General features: G+C 42.7%; 1 protein-coding gene across 10 annotated transcripts in view; it reads left to right on the top strand.

Annotated features, from left to right (window-relative positions):
* The window catches only part of ANKRD44 (ankyrin repeat domain 44), a 138166-nt gene that overhangs the window by 13767 nt on the left and 101205 nt on the right, over positions 1-23194 (top strand). The gene's annotated exons all lie outside the window — the stretch shown is intronic.

Raw genomic sequence — 23194 nt, 5'->3', positions numbered from 1 at the left:
CCAGTGAGTAAATCACTAATACAGGAGTGGCTTCGTACACTGCTACAAGATGTGGTGATCAAATAGGGCCAGAACTAAGTGAGCAAAAAAAGTATAGTCTGACTTTTCCTTCTGCCTTGCTGTGGCTGAAGATGTACTGCCTATTGATGCTTCCTTTCATTTGTATAACATTTTTAGAGCTAGGACACTTCAAAGATTTTTACTACTCTTTACATTTTTATATAGTGGTCTCTTGCTTTGAGTATCAAGGAGGTGTTTTACGTACCTCCTGTCTACCAAGACAAATGCTTTTCCCATATTCACCCTCATTTATAAAGTGGAATGGAATGCTCTTAACAGTTTATAACAATGAACTAATTATAGGGGCCTGGGAGTGGGGAAGAGGGGGAGAGGAAGAGGTTTTCACTATAGATGTCAAGGCAGAGCAAAGTGATGATTCAGCTGATCTCTCTTCTGCAAATGTGATTTTTCCGCCGCAGCCCCACAGCTTCTGTATTTGATACAAAGGAAGGCAGGAATGTTGGAAAAACAATTTTTATTTTTCTTTTCTCCCTAATCTGGGAATCAGAAGTCAACGGACACCTCTTCTTATTAATCCCAAAGTGTACCTAGTGATTGCGGCCCAGCATTCCTACTTTCCTGCTTTCCCATCCTGCTACCTCTTTAGCCGGCTGGCATGACTCTTACCAAGTCTGGTGGCTCATCCTGTGCTCCAGCTCCCATCCAGACAGCCCATTCAGAAATGCTGCTTCAGTCAGGTACATAACACTTTCTCAAATTCAGACTTGTGTCTAGGTTTGACAAGCCCTAGGGAATTAAATCCAATGAATGGGCAGCACTGAATGTGTTAATGACAACTATTGCATTTTAGTGCTATGGCCGATGGTCCCACATACATATGTTTAAACATATGCACTACATAGTGCATGTGTAGACCCTTAACATATGTTTTTGGATTTCTGAGTTGCCTCAACCATTGTTTTCTTTAGAGCCATGTTTATTATTCCTGGTTTTGAGGAGCCCTTTCTCTCTTGCCCATGTGCCAGAACAAATTGTCCTTCCTCACACCTCTTGTATTTTCAGAGCCTGATGGTCTGTGCTTTCCTTGGTCCCCAGCTTGTGTCACAGAGGGCTTTTAAATTTGGACTTCTCCATTTCCCCCACCCTTTCATGTTTTCAGCAAAGTCTCTCTTTTCTCTTCCTGACACTGCCAGGGAATCAGCAGTGCTGTGGAGTCAATGAAAGGCAGTGATTAAAGCTCCCTTTGCAGCAGTCCTTCCCTTGGGAGTGCTGTCCTTTGGATCTCTGCTGAAGTTTCTCCATCCCCTTCATTCTTAGCTTCAGAAGACCTTGGATCATTTTCTTCTACCACCACAAAAAGATTGGAGCTGGTGGCAGCACAGGCAAGAGTCATTAGTTCTCGCATAGTTTTAGGTATCATATGTCATTTGTGGCTCATCACTTCATACACTTCTGAAGAGACTTTCCTTGGTTTGTTTTGGCCTTATAAACAGCCTGTATTTTTCCTCTTTAGACAAAATGGAAATTATTTTGTTAATACGCTAGCTATAAGTTGAAGACAGTGACAAATGGTATTAAAGATCAGTTGCATGATGTGGAAGGTATGCAAATAATGGATAAAATCAGAAGAGACTGGAAAATTAAAATGTACAATAGCCATAGCAATGTGAAATCTTACACAGATTATTTTTGAGTATGTGGAGGATGGGAAAATGTGAGTCTGGAGACAGGCAAATGTGATACCTTTTTTAAAAGGAGGGAAGTGAGAAGCCAGAGAATTAGTCAATGTAGTGCCAACATCGTGCAGTATACAAAGCAAATTGTTGGACAGCAGATTTATAGGCATCAGAAGATGATAAGACAATTTAAAAAAGAAAACAGCAAAAAAAGCGTGGAAGCAAATGTTCATCCTAATGAAAGGCCCATATCTTCCTTTTTCATTGCAAAGATTCAGGGAAATGGGAAGGTTGGTATCATTTCAGACTTTGAAAATACAATACCACTTGGTATAGTTAATTGACTTCCTAAAAGCTCTAACCGTGGTGGCCTGCATCCTCGTCATCCAAATTTCAGCAGCGTGTGAACCTCTCTGCATTTAGTAGCATACAGCCTTTTTAACAGTGTAAGAGATGGAGGATCGTGATGTTGAGAAGTCATAAAATGCCTCAGAAGTCTCTGGGATGACAGAGATCAGGGTTTCTGAGAAGTGAAGTCTCTGCTGTTGAAGTTTCTACTCCGTTCAGGGAAATGTGACTTTGTACACTCTTTTTGATACTTGGATTCACAATGCCAGCAGAAACAGCCCTGGAAAGACCCTGGGCTTTTGCTAATCACTCTAGCCACAACGGGGGTAATAAGGAACAGTAAGTGCTGGCCTTGTTCCTCATACAAATGTGGTGAGATGGGCTGGCATCTGGGCAATTTTCAGCAGTTTCTGAATCAGGAAGCTGATAAAAGAACCCACCACTTGCTTTCCGTGGCTGTTTTCTTTGCAGACTCCCAGAAGGGTGCTCTTCACTCTGCTGGTGATGCAGCTTTCTGATGGAGCTTTTGCCATAGCTGCAGCAAACTTGGTCAGTGATGCAGGAAGAAAGGCGCTGACTAGAAATTACAGGACTTTGCTGCCAAGGCAAGCAATTCCAGTTTCAGCATGCAAAGAGGGGGAAAAAACATGGCATTGTCTAGTTTAATGAAAACTGTGAAACTGAGGGAAAATAAATACACTCTAAAATAACCTTTTAAATATGTAAGGAATTTAACAGTGTCTGAATCTACCCAGCATTATAGGGTAGCAATGGCCTTTAGATTCTGACTCTTCTATTCAGAAGAATTTTTAATCCTTAAATGGTGCACTATGGTTGCTTTCTTGCATGCCAGTACAAATATTTCCTGCGTGTTACAAGACAGATGAATGAATGGAAGGGAAGAGTGATAAAGTGATGTTTTCTCTTCAGAAGCTTTCTTTTTATTGGGCCTGAAAGTACTGTCTGTTCAGGGCATTTTGGCTGCACTGGTACAGCTGAAGGATGACTGAACTGAAACTTGAATGTAAGGAGGGTGACATGGGCCTGTTGGTATCAGAACTTTTGCTTGAAAAAGGCTTTTTTGCTTCCTGGCTTGCCAGATACCTAAGTTAACATCTTGCAATAGTTGTTGAATATTCGGAATTTGGAATACTTTTTTCTTCCAGCTGCAACTGGACAAACCAGAATTTCTGCTGCTTGTGTGGATTTTAAAGGTCTGCTGTATTTGGCTTCTTTTTTGCCTTTATAATAAATTCCAGCTGAAAGGAATAGTGATTTAAGAACATTAAGGGCAGATATCTATACACAGCAGATCTGAAAGTACACTTAACTGTTCCTCACGATTGCAGAACATACGCTGTAATTGCTTGAGAGGCCTTCAAGGTGGAACAGATAAAATCAAATCTGGAAAACAAAGGGACAAGTTAGGTGAGGACACTAGCAGTAGGGAACTTGATTTCCGCATGCCTGAAATACCTGGGACAGGTTTTTTTGTGATTTGCAAAGCCTTTATGATAAGACAGGAGCGCTCTGTGGCTTATGCCAGTTCTTTCTTTCAAGTCCATGCTCTCAAACCACATTGTAAACATTACTTTTACCATAGCAGGTTGGCTGGGTCTCACAGCTATATTGAATGCATTCTTGAGAGTGTTTGAGTTTGTTGATCTCTTTCCCATTCCAGTCAGTTCCCAATGAAATGACTGACTGCAGTTGTTTGTTCCAAACAGAGAAAGCCCCTGGGGGGACTGGAGTGAAGAATAGGAGTGATGCACTGTTGTGTTTCCACTGGGAAGGAGCAAAACAGCATCATGCTTGTAGCATCTCCTTTTGCAAATGTTAAGAATTGTCTTTTCAGTGACTGTGCTGCCCCAACATGAAGGCTTCAGCATTCCTCTTTCTCTTCCCCATGAATGCAGAAGGAATTGGCCCATCTGGTTTTGTAAAGCTGTAGTACGTCTGCACATAACCAGCCACGCTTCCCTAATGTTCAGAGAGGGGCTGGCCCCAGGGCAAGCTTATGTTACAGCTGATGGTACTGAGTAGCTTAGGGGAACCCGGTGTTCTAAAAAGAGTGATGCTGGTTTCTCTTTTTTACTGTACTCCTCCAGAGCTTGTGGAAGTCAGCGTACACCACTTGGAGCCACTTGGAGCTATTGTCTCTTTGTTGCCAAAGCCTGCATCCTTCACAAAAACTTAACGCCTACTTTCCCACCTCATCCTGGCTCCACACAGTTATTAAATTCAGCGTGTTGATCCCCTGTGACATTTTTCTCCTTGTTATCAAAATAGCCCAGACCCTTCGTCTGTCTCTGCTTTTCCCTTCCTGAACTTTGTCTTGCTTCCTTTTAAGCCACCCAGAGCCTGTCTCTGAAATTGTCGTATAATTATTTTCATCCATTCACTCTCTGAATCTTTCTCCTGCTTTATTCTTGCCTTCTGAAATAATTGTATGCAGTGTGTTCTGCCAGCTGTGATTTTGAGCTCTCAGCCTTGCAGGGTTTCTGTGGGGAAAGAAGGCCTCTGCAGATAGCTCGTGAGCAAGCTGCTGCGACCACAGGGATCGGCTCAACATGTGTCCTTAAAACTAGCACCCAGCCGGGAGGCCTGGTAAGGCAAACCCAGGTATTTCTTATTAAGCGAAGAATGCTTTGCGTGACTGCACATGCACGTGCCAGGAATGATTTTTACACCAGAGTACCTTATGAACATTGACCCTTCAGATAGCTTTCCCAGTTTCCTAGCTGAAACCGTCTGAGTGAAAATTTCTTCTTCGAAAGCCATTCTCTGTGATAGGGCCATAAAATACTGTGCCTCATATTTTGGATTCTGTCTGGTTTCGAACTTTCTGCTGCTAAAATATGTGTGTGAAACAATCTGTCGTGGTATTAGCAAGCACCTACTTTTGTAGCTGCAGTTGGGTTTCTAAAAACATTGACTTTTGTATTAAAAAGATTTTTTTCTGGTATGCAGCTCCATGTAGCTTCATGCTTAAAACAGCAGTAAAATCGTATCCTGTATCTTAAAAGGTAACAAGTGTTATTGAATGTTCAGGAATGTGTTCAGTAGACAGATACAAATTAAAAATGAAATCCCTGAATACTGTAATTAAAAAATTAGGACTAAAATAGCAGTAGCTCTGTGGGGTTTCTTATGGCATTGCAGGGTTTTATGTGAACAGTGCAATAAGGATGTGAAACTGGCTGCCCAAAGCCAGCCGGAGCCACTGCTCCCTGATTGCAAGGAATTGGGGCAGTGACCATCAGTTCCTTCTGCTGGCCCAAGCACTGGATGCCCAAAGAGGTCCCAAAACTGAGTGATGCTTCAGCATAGCCAAAGAAGTGAAGTTCATTACACCAAAATAAGTGTCCTGTAGCCTAGCCTTACAAAGTCTTCCTTTAAAGAAAAAACATCAAAACCCCTGCCCACCCCAACCCGCAGTCTCTAGCCTCTTCTTTTTGAGGCTCAGTAGAGCGAGGATGTGGCAGCACCTCATAGTGTTACACCCAGTAACCCACTGGTTGCTCTCCTCAGTACTCGGTCTGCTTTAGCAAGATGCCTTACAGCCATGTAATGTCACCTTTATCGGTCCCATCTGGTTTGTTTCTCATGCATGTCTTCACTCTCCTTTAGACCACAATCATTTTCTCCCTGAAGATGGTGTGGAAAGGGTGACAGGGTTTTGGTTTACACAGTATCTCTTGCAACCTTTGAGTGCTTGTATGTGAAATACAAGCTTGATTGTGAGCCTAACAGCCAGCAAAGAATATACGCCAAGCTGCAACTCACAGAGCAGCATGAGTCCCTTCCTGCCAGCCCCTGTCCCCAGGCTCTGTCCACCTGAGCAGCCGTGCTGTGTCCTGTACTGTTCATGAGCACCTAAATCATTCTACTGAATAATTTGTGCCTAACATGTACTGTTCTGTCACTGGCCTGGGATTTCTGAGACCAGCCAGCCTGGCACACTATCAGAGTATGCACAGGTTCCTTTATATGTCCTGGTACAACAGGACAAAGGAGCCATTGGCAAGGTTGTCTGTAGCTTGTGGGAACATCTGTTTTGCAGGTCTGGTATAAACTCCCTGCATATGGTTTGTAACTATAGTATGTATATACGGTGTGTGCAGGTTCAGGCTAGCAGAAAAAATGCGTTTGTCTTCTGCTGGTAGAGACAGCAGCTCCTTAGTCCTATCATAAAGTACAGTTGTTTGCCTTTGGGATACATAGAAATCTGCCTTCTCTGTCAATCTATTTCTTTGATTATCACTTTTTACGATTAACTTATTAACAGATGCCCTAATGAACACGCCCCCCTCCCTCAGCACCGTTTTCTGATTTACATTAGTGGTCCAGAGCAATACCGGTAAGTATTATTACCATTCAGAAACTACCTTTTAGATGTGCAGACATAAAAGCTTGGTTCCACTAAAATTTATGGGTGTGTTGTCAGTAGTGTTTTCCCCCTGGATATTGCCTCCTGGAATTGGGAATGCTTGAGAGGCAGTCTTGTTTGTGCTTCTTCCATGTCTGTTGGCATGAGCTCCTCAGGCTGGAGTTGCAGTGCTTGTGAAGCACCCACCGCAGCTTTTGGACTAAACTGTTAATCCAGAGGTATAATCAGGACTAAGGGAATAGGAATTCCCAGACTGTATTTAGAATTTTGGAAGATCATCCCTAATTTCTAGCTTTTGTCCTTAATTTAGGTGTTAATATTGGAATTACTGAAACTGACTATTCAGCCCTTGAGCCTGCATGGTGACAACACAGACAAATCTTAATCTTGCTTTTAACTTAACCTTCATAATTTGCCTATGTTAACAGTGTGTGCTGGAGGAAGCAGCCTGATGCTGTTAGCGGGCCATGTGAGGGGTCAGTGAAGGTTTGACAAAGGGTGGGCTTTCAGACTTCACCCCCTGAAAACAGCAGGGTGCTTTTTGGGATAGGCATCAGTAAGTCTTTTGCTCAGTGGATAATGCCGAGAACATATAGAAACAAGTTGGGTAGAGAACAGCACATAAGATGTTGATCTGCTTTTCAGCTGGCTCCTCTTGTGTGCTTCTCAAGTGCTTTGGTCATGGTGGTTGTGCTTGGCCTCCACCTGTAAGTGGTGCTGGATGTGGGATGGCCAAGTACTATGAGCCCATGTCCTGGTTGTGACACTGGCCACCAGCCTTACCTGCAGCCCCACTGTGGTGCACACTGTGTTGTGGGACCCTTTGGAGATCCCTTTCCTCTCAGAGGTGCCTGGCACCTGCTGTGTGGCTCTCAGCCAGAGGCAGAGATACCCCATGCTCACGTACCAATGGGGTATCTCTTCTTCTCAAGCCACAGGCATTTTGCTGCCTGTGCGCCAGGTATTTCCAGCGTGCTGCCATGGCTATAATAAAGGTGTCCTCATCTCTGTGCCAGACATCTCCTGCTGGGCCGTTACACCAGCTTTTTCCCTTGCCAGAAGGATAAAATGCAGTCTGAACACGATCTTTCACTTGCGGCTGAGTTTGTCTTTCTTGTGGCTGCTGGAACAGCCTGCAACCGGAGTGATTTTGGGGATGTTGCTGAAAGGAATGGAATAGAAAGGAAAATCATGGGGGTGTATTGGATGGCTTGGGCTCAGGAATTCTGTTTGACATCTCTTGCTTTAAAATTGAACTTCGCTGTATTCATTGTGTTCTTAGGGTCTCAAATGCAGTGGGTGATGGCACTTGGGAGGACATGAGAAAAGGGTGTTAATTTGGTAAATGTTGTGTGTGTCCAATCTACTTTTTGGTCTAATCTTTTGTAGGGATGGTGATGCTGATAGTTTCTGAATAGTTAACTTCGGAATTTCTTTATACACTGTTACTGACTTTCTCCCTGAATCTCTTCAATGGTGTTTTCAGCTGTTGCACAGTTGTCTTTTTGCAGCTGACCATGTACATAATAATTTATATCCCTTTAAGATTCCTGTGAATAACTTTATTCTGGTACTGGTATATTGACAGTTGTCACAAACAAGTTCCAGTCATTCCTGAGGTGAAAGAAGACAGGACTGGAACTGACACACACTGTCCTTTCCCTTCTGTGCACCTGGTTAAAAGCTAGGAAATGTTCTTTTTTGTATATGATAATAAGCTTTACTTACTTTGTTATTAATGACTAAGTTGAGGGATTTCTTTTCCCACCAACAAAACTTGTACCTGAAGCTGAAGTTATTGATGTCTTAACATTGTAAGAAAGGGGAGAACATGATGTAGCTGTCAAGGAGTCATTTGTTACCCGTGTTGTTTTAGACACTAAAGTGTTTTACTGGATTTTTAATTGGTAAAAATACAATTTCTGCATGTCCTTTGTTCATCATATTAACTGTAAGTTTAAATGGATCTCTGCTGTCTTCAATTACATGTAAACTATGCATCCGTTTGCTGCAGTTAATGGCAACAGCATTCTGTCATGGCACTATTCTGCATTGTGACAGACAATTTCATATGCATAGTTTTATCCACCATCATTTCTAGTGTCCAGGGATCAGTGGTCCATGAAATCAGATCTACGTGACTATTCTTGATGTATTTGCATTATCTGATTTTCTGTGACAGACTTCAGTAATGCAATATGCTGGAGGATTTAGGTTGCCTTTGTTCAGCTAGAAATGACCTTAGTTATGTGTTAACTTGACATGCTACATGGCATTCTGGCCTGGTTGCCTAGATATACAAATAACCTCCCTTGATGAAGTGACAGCTGCCTGTTTTTCTAGATGGACAGGTACTGACTAATTCAGTCTGGGTAGCTCAAGAGAAGAGGGGGTAAGATTACACTGTGAGGAAAGAGACTGAATCCCAAAATCTATCTTTGGGCCTGAGAGCTGCTTTTTGTGTAGGCTTTACAGCGTTATAATATGGGTGTATGTGTTTGTGATGGTGTATTTGTAGTTTGGGCAGCTGACCTGGGGCTCCTAGATTCTTGTATACACAAACTGCAATGAAGGCAATGCCAGATGAAGACAGGGGAGAGGAGGTGTGAGAAAAGAAGGGTCTAATTCTTGAACCCTTCTCTGATGTCATCCTGCTTTGCAAGTCACAGCTTCACTTTTTGTGATTGCAGCAGGCATAAAGCTACTGTATAGGAGTATGGCTGAGAACTGAGGTTCAGCCTGGAAATTACTGTGCATTGGGAAATGAAAAGGAGTCCTAGAGTCATTAGACACAAGGGAAGACTCAGTGGATAAACCTTCACAGCCTGGCATGGCAGAGATGGGATTAAGGGAGATTTTGGAACATCCCAAAGCTTTTGGTGTTTGGATCAGTGGTGGTTTAGGCCCATCCTCTACAGCTCATTGCTTGCCTAGAGCTGCAGTTCTGTTGAAACCTCTTGGAGGCTTTGGAAAAATGCAGCTGTTTTGTTCTGTTTCTTTAAGCTGGAGGACCCAGCTCTTTTGTGTGCTTAATAAATACATAATTGCCTTTAAAAATAAAAGCAGGTTGCTTTGTAAAAGAAAATAAAAAATTATATATTTTTAAATACAGTTAATTGCATGTTTATCGCTCATGATATTCAGGAGATATAAATGTCTGTGTGCTGGGTGATGCTGATACCTTGTACTGAAGAAAGAGAAGCCCAGGGTTTAGCAGGGACAGTGAAAATTCATGTAGGTATGTGCTTAGATGTATCAGCAAGGTAGTTTTAAAAGAACTGGAGGCTTTCTCCCTTCAGTTTGTGTATATACTGACCAGTAATAGCTTCACTTTTAATAGCACTCTGTTTAAAATGAAGATACAGCACATAAACATGAGTACTTGCTGTAATGACTAATGTTATCTTTAAGAATGAGGAGTATTATGAGCAGCACATGCATCTCCATGAAATATATTATGAAGCTGGGAGTAAACTTTCTCCAAACAGGTCCAGTGTGTGAGATACAGAAGTGTAATGTTGTGTTGTGCTTCTGCTGGGAATGGAAAGCTTCTGAAGCTGATTTCAAAATGCAGCTTTTAATATGACACTAAACTGTGTCAAAATACAGCTGGAGTAATGCCAGGACTAGTACAACAAAAGACAACAGAAAGAGAGGCTGGAAATTTTCTACAGAGAACAACAGTGCGAGCAAGTTGTCACTTATCAAAGTATGTACAGAAGTTTAAGCTCGCCTTCCTTTGAAGGTTGCATTGTATTTCTGAGTTAGAAGACTGTATTACTGTGTCTTAAATCAGCTCTTATCTGACCTGTCTCACTGGTTCTTGTTTCTGTGCCTGTTGGTGTAACCTCTGTTTCTTCCCCAAACCATCGCAATGGAACGGTTTTACTGCTTTCTTTACATCCCAGCAGCAAAACTCAGCGGGAAGTCTTACACTGATTTGGTGGAACATGTTCATCACTAAACTGCTGCTGAAGAGTGGGTTGGGGGGCCTGCTTCCCTACCCACTGCCACCAGTTCTCCCTTTCCTCTTTTGTGAAGAAGCATCACGTTATTCCTAGTCAGTGGGATGTTCCTGCCTGCTGTCCAAGAAGCCCATGGGCTAGAACACACTGGTCTGTTCACTGACATAACTATTCATGAAAAGAGCTACAAAAGCTTATTCTCAAAGATGCCATTAGCTCAAAGTAAACTCCCAGTTCTGAGAAGGCAGAGAGGGACTGTGTTCGTGGCACAGGGCTGACTTCTGTGCTTTCTCACAAGAGAGCTTATGTGGGTAGGTTTTGGAAATTTTCCATACAAAGGCAAACAAACCACGTGGGCAGCAGTCAGGGCCCCAAAGATAAGGCAGTGGAGCAGTTTTTGTGTTAAAATGCTGGTCACTGCTCCAGCAAGCTCACACTGAGGGGCACTTTCTGTGTCTCTTAATTTAAAATCCATATTAGTCAGAGGTAGACAGTGATTTCTTTTGCTGTGTCTCATTAATAATGAAAGAACTGAATAATATACTGTGGGCTAATGTCTGGCAGTAGAAGCAGTGGCCTGGATTTAACATGTAGTTGGTAAAAAGGAGCAAGACACACTGCTTCTCCCCTGCCTTGTTATTCCAGTTGAATTGAAAACCACTTTTACTGTCTCCTGCTGTCTCCTCTTCTGCCAGTTAGATGGGAGTCTCAAACTAAGCTGCATGAATCGAGACTCTTTATGTGGAAAATACTGATTCAGAGAAATTCACGAATGCTCCAGGTTCAAGTGTTGAGCTTTTTTGTTGTATCCTTCTCTCTTCCCTGTTCCTAAGTGTTACGAGATCCTGCTTTTGATCTGTGGTTGATCTTGCCACGTAGAAGCTGACCTCTGTCAGTCAGTCTAGGTTTTAGACAATGTTCAAGAATTGCGATGGTGTAGCATAGCTTTCAAATAGTCTAGCTGTTTTCTGCTGAGATAAATGCTGGAAACTACTTCTTTAGCTCATAACAAATTTCAGATGTGTTCAGACTGTTCATTTTATCACCTGAAACCTGTGAGCTTTTTCTTTTCCCCTTGCTCTATAGCGTGATCTGTAGCATTGTAAGAGGATGCTTATGATAGGGGGTTTGGAAAATCATCGAATCATAGAATGGGTAGGGTTGGAAAGGACCTTAACATCATCTGGTTCCAACTGTGATGGCTTTTCTTTGGTGGAGACAGCTCATAGGTGTCCTGATCATTGAACCCTGTGTATTTTCTGTATGCACCAATGAACTGAATTATTCAAGGTTTGCAAAGTGATGAAGTCTGTAAGCTCAGGTAAAATGAATTGGGTGCTGTAAACATCCTACTTCCCTCCTTCCATGCCTTACTGATGATCTCATTCCCCTATGCAATGAAATTTAGGATTGTTATAAACAGGAAACATTATCAAAACAAATTGGCTGCACCCACCCTTAGAGCTTCAATTATATGTCAAGATCTTGCTTGAACAAAACAGGCTAGATTTGTGCAGAAGTGTAGAGCTCTGGTTAGGTCACTGTACTGAAAAAAAGGATTGTAACAACCTGGGAGACGAATCACGAGTTTCACAAGAAAAACTGGAAGAAATCCAGTTCTGAACTCGTCAGGGTTAGTCACATAGTTGAAGGTCTGGAAGGTCAATCTGTTCCATGCTACAGCCTAACAGTTTATACACTTAGAGCTGCTTCTGCCTCCTTTTCCCCAAGTAAATTTGGCAAAATGCTGTTCTCTCTTCGGTATGGGGAATGATGCAAGTTACTGACTGTGACTCTGAATTACCTGGTGAGCTCTACAGAAGTAAGGGAGATACCATCTTTCTCAGTCTCTTATCCAGATATATTAAGTCTCATTAAATAACACTGATACTGCCCAGTGGTTGTTTATACTGAAGCATTCTTGTAGGTTCATTTCCAGAGAGAACAGAGTGAAAAAACAATACAAAACCGAATGACGACAACAACAAAACAATCCCCAACCAACTTCCAGTAGCTTTTTAGAGAGAAATTTAGGCTAAGTTGTAGCTACAAACCTAGTTTAGTTTTCTGTATCAGTTTGCATGTTTACAGCTTGCTCTTACCTGGGGACAGTTGCTTCTTGAGAGATTGGCCCTTCTGTGCCTGGCTTGGGTCTGGTATGCATGCCTGCATGGCCCCCTGCTTTCCCTGGGCCGCGGCACTGGTGGTTCCAATCCTTGTACCTCACTGTTTCTCTTTTATTTTAGGCCTGGACAGTTAAGTCATGAGGAAAACCTTGTGTTGTTCTCGCCACCTCCTTTATACGGTACTTCCCCTATGCACTCTTATGCATACCTCTCTCTTGGTCCTTTTTGGGCCCAACAAAAGCACAGCTAGTACAAGCAGGTAATTTTCAGTTTGGGAGTTGGCTGCTGCCCTGAGGAGAGTCCAGCATGAGCAGCCAGATGTGATGGTGCAGAAAGGATGGACTGAGTCATGACAGGGAAAGGTGGTGGCTGCTGACCAGGGTCTGCTGCAGCCATCAAAGCTGTTTGTTTGGTTTTACGTTGCTTGTTTGGTGTTTGCTGTTGTTAAGCTGCCTGGCCCTTGTGACTGGAAGCCCGGCTAGTTTCTGTTTCAAAGGATGAGCAAGAAGCCTGTTGATAAACCAGAAGACTCAAAGACATGATCTTGTTTTGCTCCACTTCCTGATAAAGGTTTTTCCTTTGCTCAGCCTGGCGCTAAAGAGGCTTCTTGGCTTACTTGAGGGGGAAGGCAAAGGAGTGGGATGGATCTGGTGTAGCTGGTGCTGACCAGGATGCTGGTGCCTGTGCTATAGCACCAGCAGCTCTCCCTGCCCATGCTGCTCACCTCCCTCTAAATACAGCAGATGTCTCGGTGGAGGAAGTCATTTGTAACCCTGCTGCTGCATGTCAGTGCTCTTTGGTCATTACTCATCCAGGCTGTTGCTGGAGATCCAGTGTAGCAGGGAGCTCAGGAAGTCCTGGGGTCAAGTGCCCTGCAATGCAGGCATACAGCCAAACCAGGTGGTTTACATTTCTGTTGCTGCTTTTCAGAGTGTGCTGTGCTGAGGTGGTTATTAAAGTTGTCACAGACAAAATAGCACTGTTCCCCTGTCTCTCCTGTGTACTTCCCAGTGAATGTATTCATTCACGTTAGTCATCCCAGCCTGCTAAATCTTTATACCTAAGCAAGACTTGACTTGTCATTGAAGTTCGGCAGGTGCATAGATGTTAAAAGCACTATGTCCTCTGTAATTTTTCTGATCTGGTGATTTGGACTTTGCCAATAGCCTTAGGTTTAAATAGCACAGGATATAAAAATGAGTTAGCTATGCTGCTATGCTTGTTTTAATAATATTTGGTATTCTTCCCTGTGAGGCCGGTGAGGTGCTGGCACAGGTTACCCAAAGGAGCTGTGGCTGCCCCATGCCTGGCAGTGCTTAAGGCCAGGTTGGATGGCTTGGAGCAACCTGGTCCTAGTGGAAGGTGTCCCTGCCCCTCACAGGGGGTTGGAACAGGATGATCTTTAAGGTCCCTTCCAACCCAAACCAGTCTGTGATTCTATGAAGTGCCTTTGGGTTTCTGGGGTCATACACTAGCAGAAGTTGTGTTTCAGTGACCTCTCATGTGCCTGGCTTCTACTGTGGCTCAGCTGCTGTTCTCCGAAATAAAACCTTCGTGGGAGATTTATGGAAATGCAGTGGATTTTGGTAGTGTCTGGACTTCCCTGCATCAGCCTCAGGAGAGTCTGGCGCTGGGTGTCTGCAGAAGGAATGCAGGGCATGGAGCTTTCACAGTTTTAAAAAGGTATATAAAACCTGAGCCTGCTTTCAGGAGAGTGCAGCCCTAAGGAGCAGTCTGTGGCTCTTGCGCTGTAGCCAGCGAGGGCAGAGAGCATCTGGTACAGAACTGGCTGCTTGTGAGCAAGAAAAGAGCCCAAGTGCCTAAAGGACCTGCAGAGCTGCTCCTCCCTGCTGGTTAGCAACAGTGCTGCTGCACTCTGAATCAGCCAGAGCCAGTTTTTCTGGCATGATCATGGTATGTTGTGCCAGTGATGTACTGAAACTCATATCATTTCCCTTTGAATACTGTACTGTACTGTGCTATACTATCCTTGCTCTGTTGTGATGCAGTAGCCATGCAGAATGATGGTATCCCTAAATCCACTCCAAGATGTTATGGTAGAGCAAAATCTAACTGTTATATTAGGTACTTGTAAAACAGTAGTATATTTACACAGAAAAAGGGTGTACTTATTTTGCAGTAACGTACTTTTTAGGAGTACTAAACGTACTTTTTAGTAGTTGACTGCAGCTGCCTTTTCTAATGCAGTTTAAAGATCAGAAGGATATGATACTCAGCTGAAATGTATATCACCTGTTGACTGATCAAATTTGGATACTGGAGAGCTCTTGTTTTAATAGAGCCTCTGTTATAACAATGGCATATATATGATAAACATAGCAGTTTGCTTGATTTCTGGTTCAGTTGCCTTTGTCTATCACTTAGGACATTAGAATGCTTATACTTTGTGTTATAGCTCAGACACTCTCTTCAGTCATCCTTACCCCTTTTGCATAACATGAAGTCCCAGAAGAGACTTGGCAGAAGATACCCCAAACAGCCTGCTCCCAGCAAACTACCCCTGCTCCTCCCTGCAAAAACCCTTGTAGGTGAAAGAGCATAAGAAGCATCTGATGGACTTGGATCCAGTTAAAATGTGTTGTCCTACTTCTAGTTGTGGTCAGCTTCTGAAACTGCGAGGAAATTGGAAGGATGCTGAAAAAACACAGATGGAGGATAATCTCCCCATCCAGAAAGGTTTTCTCATGTTCCCCAATTGTTTGAGTTGGATTAAGGCCTGAAATCCAATTTTGTAAATATTTTTCAAAATATGTTTGTGGTATATAGAGTATGTGTGTGTGTATATAGAATATACATGTGTGTGTCTAAAATACTGCATGTGTTACTTCCAGAGTTTTGGCTTCTAGACACAACAGATTTCTTGACCTGAAGAAGCACAGTGAAAGGCTCCTAGTAATTACTGGCAATTTTCAGAACTGTCTGCCCCTGTCCATGTTGAAAGAGGAGATGAATGGCCCATCCCAGCAGAAAGTTACAGGGTAAACTCTGCTTGGCGTAATTTCTTCGTGACTAAGAAACTCTAATTGGCTCTGTGTGGGCAGAGGATCTGTCTGTGGTGAGCAAAGAGCTGCACAGCAGACATGGAAAGCGTGTCAGAGGGACTAGGTAGGATATGGCGTTTGTGTGAAACCTTCATGCTTTGGTGTGTTTATTGTTTCTCTTCAGAAGCTGGGTCCAGTTTGGGAAGGCTTTCTTCCCCCATACCCTCTTTTAAGAGGAGGATGGTCATACTGTGGGTGTTAAAGGTTAACATACTTGCTGAGAGACAGATACCTCATTGTTTCTTTCCTGTGTGAATTCAGCTGACAGTGAAGCCTAAGAAACATTCAGTAGCCTCGGTTAGTTTCAAATGCCTTCAAAATAGTTGGCCAAAGCTGAAATAAATAATAATAATAATAATAATAATAATAATAATAATAATAATAATAAAAAACCCCCAACATAATAAATACTCAAACTCCAAATTTTACATTTAATCTTCTTAGTGATGATTACCTGATGTTATAAGTCTTGAGGCTACTTTGTTGTTACTACTTTGATACTGTTTTACTTATATCTCTTAAACTTAGATGCTGCCCTCCTGTGCCAGCCTTACAGCTATTTGGCTTAAATACAAGAAAATGACAAACAGGTTCTGCCCATTCTTGTAAAAATGCCAGCCAGCTCCATTAGTGTTGTTGTTGTGAGCCTGGTTTTACAGGGCTTATGTGAGCATTCGTAGTATTTGAAGAAATATTGCTCCTTTTTTAGTCACAAAAAGGAAAAGGCATGTCTTCCAGAATGAAAATTGACTTGTTTATGCGTGTATACTTTCCTTTAACTCTGGAAAACTCAGGCCTTTCATTTGAGGCTTTGAGGATGTTTTCTGTCTGCATTGTAAACTCGGTGCTTGCTTCAAAGTGTGCGTGCAATTTGTAGACTTGCATTGCCTACTGAATTTTTGGGAGTCCTTGTCTGCTGTGTTGAGATGGATGCACACAGAAGTTCAGGTAACTCCTCTAGTGTTTTCTTTCACCAGAACTAAGCTTTTTTTTTTTTTTGCTGCAAACAGAACCTGAGCACCTCGAGGATGGTGAACGTCCCTTTCTTCCCTCTCTTCTCCCTTTTGTGTCAGGCTTGATTCTCATTTGTCTTTAAATTGCTAGCAAGTGAAAACTCAGGGGTAAGTAAATGGCTGTTACAGTTGCAATGGTGTTATCCTTTAATCAGGTAAAACCTCCTCACCTTGCTGCCCTGGTGAACATGCCCCCAGCTCTCCCCAGGCTGTGGTATTGGTGCTCTCTTTCTGTGCTGTGGAGGTCACTAGTGGCTGGACCTGGTCTCTGGGCACCCCACGCCTGCCCTCCGGGCAGAGCTGACCATAGGCTGCATGGGCACAGACAAAAATGCTAAGCCTTTCTTCCAGGTATTAATGAAAATCAGTTCAACCAGCAAGGCATTAGATACATAATTCATTTTATAAGTAATTCTGTCTTCAGCTTAACAGGCAAGTGCTTATTAGGTGAAAACTTTGCCAATGCCTGAAGGAGCAATCTGAGCAAGCAGATTTTAAGGTGCTGAATGAAGCCTAGTTCCCAGCGATCAACTAAATGAAGCTGCCTAAGCAGTAGAGGTGAAGAAAGAAGGCTGTGGGGAGGTGTTTGTTTCAGAAAGCAAGGAATGAAACCAACCCCCCAGAAACCTGTGCCGTTGTTTGTTTTCCCTCTGCCTCCTGAAAGGGAATGTCTTCTGGCCTTTGTTTTGTGTTCCTGTATTTATTGACATCATTTGTGAGAGCTGAAACCCAGACCACCACTTTTGGATCTCCATGTTCTCTGGGCCATTCAATTGCAATATGGTGGAACCTCAGCAGACCCACCAGCTTGTCACCACGCATGTACTGGTTGGCATTGCTTCTTACGTTGAAGCTGTTCTGGCATGGAGGCAATGCTGAGCATAAATGTGCATGTGTTCCTCTCAGCCGGTGTCAGCTATGGTGAAAGCAGGAGGGAAAAAACAACCTAGCAGTATGTTTGCAATCCCCGATTCAAATATTTATCCCATTAGATAACACTCCGTTATTGCAGGGGAACTGGGTGCTGTCTCTTCTTGTGGCAACATCTTGGTGAAATGCAGAAAGATTTTTGGCCCTGCCACATAATGAATAACAATTCCACAGTTCAGCTCGTGGTGCCAGTCCTCTTGGTGACATGCAGTTGTCTGTCAGGTCCTCAGCAGGGATATAGGGGTAAGTGTGTTTTAGATGTCATCAAGACAGCCTGTGGACAGTGTTCAGAACAGGAACTGATGGAAACTTTCCATAGCATGAGGTTCTGCTATGGGGGAAAGCTCAAGCTTTACGGAGAATTTTGATGAACATAGTTATATCTTAACACATTATTTGTTATTAGATTGAAATGTTTCCATTGTGCTAAAACACACTGCAAAGCAACAAAAGACCTTTTTACAGTCCTGAAATGGCTGCTGGGATATAAAGCTCATAAGTGGGTTCGGAGAAGGGAAAGACCAAAATGCAAACCCGAGTACATTGATCTGCAAAGGCTACAAAGATGCATTTTCTTAAAATATGTTTTCCTAGGTTTAACTGAAACCAGTGACTAATGCTTATTGTTTAACACAGGAATTCAAGAGTTTACAAACTTCAGAGGTTTTCCACCCAGATTTTATCTTGAAAAATGTGAAACTCTTCACATTTATTTGTGTGAAGTTCATAGATTTATGTGAAGAGTTCATAGAAGACTTTGGGATTTGCTTTAAAGAAAATTAGTCGGTCTTTCTCCAGACAGCTTCTTACTGTTAAGTAGTATCTCCATGTAGGCTGTGATGGTATCAAAGAGTGCTTTATTTTTGCTTCCTTCATGACCTTCAAAGGGACGAAACAGAAGAACATTAACCTTTTCATATGTACATGTTTGAAATGGTAAACTTAAAAATCCATGAATATGCTTCTGTAAAAATCTCTTCCCAGCTGGACTCCTATAGTCCGACTCATTTCACTGTTGTCTTTTGGCAGTGAAAAGCACTCCTGCTATTTACGATGCATTACTTGGCTAGCTGCCATTGCTTGCTGTTTATCAGCATGCCTGATGTTTTTGGTGGAGGAAATACCCGTGTTTTTTTCTCACATAATGAAGTTAAGCATAGCTTCATTTACTACTTTTTTGCTTTGTTTTGTTGTTGTTGGAGACTTGTAGACGTTTGTTTGGTGCGCCAGCTCTGCTGAGGGAGTTTGTGGAACATGTCTTTTGTATTCCCTGGGTACCATCTACTGAGCTGGAAGGAAGGAGCAAAGATACGTGGAAAGGTGGTGTAGTGATAGGGTGTTATTGAAGATTTGGTTTAGCAAGCTTTCAGGGGTAGGTGACTTTGTAACACAATCTATAGCCTCAAAAGTGTTTTCACAACAGTGGCAGTTAACATCTTTTAAAACCTACTTCATCTTGCAAAATGAAGATTTTCACCGTTCTGAAGTGGGTTAGAGATTCAGACAGCAAATTGTGTCCTCTGTAAATTACCTGATTTTCTTTTTAGTCTCTTGATCAATGTCAGTCTCATCTTAAGGATTTTGTGATGAGCTAAGGCTTGAGTCAAGTAATTTATTTACTCTAGGTCTCCTCAGAGCTGTGAGTGTTTATCATAGGGTATCTACCGGTGTAAAATCTATTTGGAAAACTACCTTATACCTTTTCCTGGTCCATTTCTGGGACTGAAAGTAAGTGTTTATGATGTGTGAGAACATCTGCTAAATACTCTTGTGATATCTGAAGAAAGCTCTGATCCAAACTTCTCTTAAAGTTGGGCTTGAAATACAAGAATCACTTGTAAGGATTTTAGGAGCTGACCTTCAAAGTTGATAGTGTTCATGCAGTTTCTGGATGTGAGCTGCCCTGAAATAATGTGAGTGTGACTCCTGTAATCTGACACATAGAAACGATGATCTTTCTCTTCTCGCATCCTAGGATAGCATCATGACGTTTTTTGGGGTGGGACCACCTAACACGTAGCTTGCAATGGAAATTCTCATCTTCCTCTTGCCACCCCTTAGATGATTTGTCACCTCCTTCCTCCACCCATGATGTTTGGGAGATGCTAATGTTTTGAGGCAAACAAATAATTGCAAGTAAATGCCACTCTGTTGCAGCATATCCTTCCTTTTATGCCAGCCAAGCCGCTCTGGCAGGAAGTAACATTAAGACCTTCAGAAGAAACTATAAGCTCTTGCTGTAGCACATCTAATTCTGTTTCAGGTCTGAAATAGCTGCCTATGAAGAGTGATTCTGTGCTGTCAAGCAAGAAGTGGTGGCAAAACATTTAGAAATGACTCTGTCTTTCCTATTGCTGTTTTCCAGCATAATGAAGTGATGGAGCTGCTTGTGAACCTGACTTTGAACATTGGCATGCTTTGTTTATGTTGAACGTTGCCTTCATGCAGCTGAAGCTTCTGAGCAACTGAACTTCTGGAGATCCATATTCCCCATGGGACTTGTTGCTTGAATTCTTACCTGGCGCTAACATGTTGCTCTTCCCTTCTTTCATAACAGATTTCTGCTGTCCTCTCTCTTATTGCCTCAGAATTAAAAATAAGTTGTCTTGTATTTCAGCAAGAACTTCTGTCGTATTTTTAGTTTATTCAAAAGGAAGTGAAACAGATGTCTGACAAGGGTCTGTATCAATGATTTTGTCTTTCTTTTGGAATAATGTCCTAGCTAGTTGTTCCTGCACGGAAGTCTGCATAGACGTAGAGTTGTTGCTGACTTTTTTGTGTTACTTTGTTGAGAAAGCAATAGTTTTCTTTCTTTTTAATTAAAACTGGCAAAAAAAAAAAAAACAAACCAAAAAACCAAAACCTGTTATATCACCCAGGGAGCCCTTACCATGAGTTAAACTGTTACTGTGCCAGCTGAGGTTTAAATACAAACCAGCACCAGAGATTCTCCCAGCAGGACATACTCCTTATTCCCCAGAGAGGAGAGTGAGTGCTGTTGTGAGGCAAGCAGGAGAGGTGTAGTGGTACTGGCTCTCAGTCTGTTGTCTGCCATTGTAAGTGCCTGCCTGTCCTCATGAAGTTCTCTTTGGTTGTCTCAGGGGAGGATGGTGTAAACATCTGTGACAGCACTGCTCCTCTGTGACCTGATCTGAGGAAGTGATTAACTTGGATCTGGGCTGGGCTGTTTCCGACTGCACAGTGCCTCTTTTTGTCCCCTGTAGCTGCAGTCACATGAGTGTAGTATGGCTGAAATTGCTTGCCTGTGCAATGGGAAACATTTCTCTTTTTTGCACTTTTATGTCAAGAAAACCATGATTCACTCATGTGCTGATCTCCACATTCTCGGAAGCACTGCTTGAAATAACCCTGGGTTGCACAGGCAGTGCTGCCGGTGGGTGCCACTGCTAATGGTGAGTTCTGCCTTTGCACCTCCTGGGACAGTGCCCTGTCCTCACCTCTCCATTTCCCTGCCTGCAAAAAGGGGGCAAGACACCTAGACCTTTGGTGCTCAGAAGGACCATACTGAATGGTAGTGCTGCGGTGAGGTCTCCACTTCCCTTCTCCCCATCCATTGTTTACGCTGAGCCTTAGATGAGTATCTTTTGTTTTTCCTGTAGATAATAATAACAACTGCCTGTCTCTACCAGTACAGGATTAGGTTCTTCTTTCAGGAAGACGTGGGAAGACAAAAATGAATGTGGGTTTTGTGAAGTATGTGTGACAGAAAAGGTTTGAGGGTGGGGAAATAGCAGGCTGTGCTCTCGATGGGAATGCAGAATGGCTTTGCTGAGTGTTGGTGCCCTTGGAGAACCTCTTTGCCCCAGCCACATCAGCTGTGGCTTGCTGCTCGTCACCCTGCAAGATCTCCTCAATGTCAGCATTTTCCCTTCATGAATATGCTATCTTGCTTCTTGACGACAAAAGGCAGTCGTCACATTGCTGATAACTGTGATGAATAACAGAAATACAGGGCTTGCTCTATGGGTTGGTGGGTTTCCATCATTGATGTGATCAGTCTTTGGCCTCCTGTCACAGGAGCAGAGCAGTCTTGCCCTTTTCCCACTCTATACTGAAGCATGAGTGCTCTGAAGTAATTGGGAAGCATGTACAGAGTGGAAATTCCCTGGAGGGTATTCACATTTTTAGCGTTAATTCTGCTGTTGCAGGGGAAGCCGTGGTTTGTTCTACACCCTGCCTCCCCCCTTTTTTCCCCTCTTGCTAATTCATTCACTAGCTTTATGTAACTCAGTCTTGTAGGTCTGATTTTCGTAGCAGAGACTATATAATTGGACTCTGCTGTTTACATGATTCCTGTCTGCAGTATTTCTTCATGATCATATGGCTTTGCTGTAATGCAGACTTCTGAGGGGGTGAGGACATACTGGTTCCATTCTGCCCCGTCCTAACTGTGTCCATGGTGTTTGGAAGCAAGATCAACATTTCCTGGGGCCTCCTTTATCTCTTGTTGTTCCATCTAATGGAAAATTCATCCTTCTTATTTTATATTTGTATATATTTTGGCCGTCTTGTCCCATGAAATGTGCTGGCATTTAGCTGTAAGCCACAGATACGCATATGATTTATTCCCTCCTTGCCTTCAGAGTTTAGTCTTGCTTTAAATGGGGCTTATTTGGATTGCAGCCTTTCACACTGCAACTCCCCTCCAGAAGACAGATTGCTAGATCTTATACTTACCCGTGAAAACAGGACTTCAGAGCAAAGTGGATTGGTTGTCCCTTAGTACTACTTTCTGTCTTTTGTTGTGGTTATGTTCATTTCTCTTGTGTTTTCATCTGCTTTCTATGTTACTTGTTATACCAAAACCTTCTGAGATGTCATCTTCTGCAGTTCATCTTGCTGCTCTGGAGGATGCACTGATCGGAACTAGCGGATATGTTCTCATTAACTTGCCAACAACACGCTAGGGAGAAACTTTGGGCGGGCACAGTGTGGCACAAGCACAAATCGTTTGTGACAGCAAGTGTAATTTAAATCGGAGCTTTTCTACTGATGAAGTGTCAAAATCAATGCATTGCTGTTGCTGTCTGCTGAGGGGGGCACCTGCATGAGTGGAAGAATCCTGATGGTGTTGCACTAAAAATCAAAGTTGCTGACAATTTTGAGGCGTAGCTTAAGACTCAGGATATCTTTTCTTATAGCAGATTACTGAAACATAGGTTGTGTGCCAAACTTGTAGGCTGACGTTTACCTTGCTGTTGCTTCAGAAGCTGCATCTTCCTAATTTTTAGCTATTTGGAAGAAATTTTCTCTTGTTCTCCAAAGACTACGTATGTGACAAGTGACTTGTGTGACCATATGCATCTCTCTTCTGGTTACATTTAGTAATTGTTTTTGCTGTATGAGTGTCTTTGCAGGTGTTTCACATCAAAATATCAAGGCTTGGAGCCTTGATAAAGGACTGTCATCCTTGCAGCTTGGAGCTGTGTTTATCCTTCTGATCTGTAGAGTTGAGGCCCACCATATCGATGGGTGCTCTCGGCAGCACTTACTTAAGGTCAAAGTTTTCCAGGCTCTCTGTGTGGGTTTCTGTTTGTGTCCTGACCCTACAAACATGCTTGCCCTAGTTATACTGTTTGTCTTGACTGAAAGGTTATCTGGTGCAAAGGATACTCGAGCTGGCTGGGCTGTAACAGACACCT

The sequence above is a fragment of the Lathamus discolor genome, chromosome 3 (assembly GCF_037157495.1).
Source record: "Lathamus discolor isolate bLatDis1 chromosome 3, bLatDis1.hap1, whole genome shotgun sequence".
NCBI lineage: Eukaryota > Metazoa > Chordata > Aves > Psittaciformes > Psittacidae > Lathamus > Lathamus discolor.
This window is presented reverse-complemented; position numbering and strand designations above follow the sequence as displayed.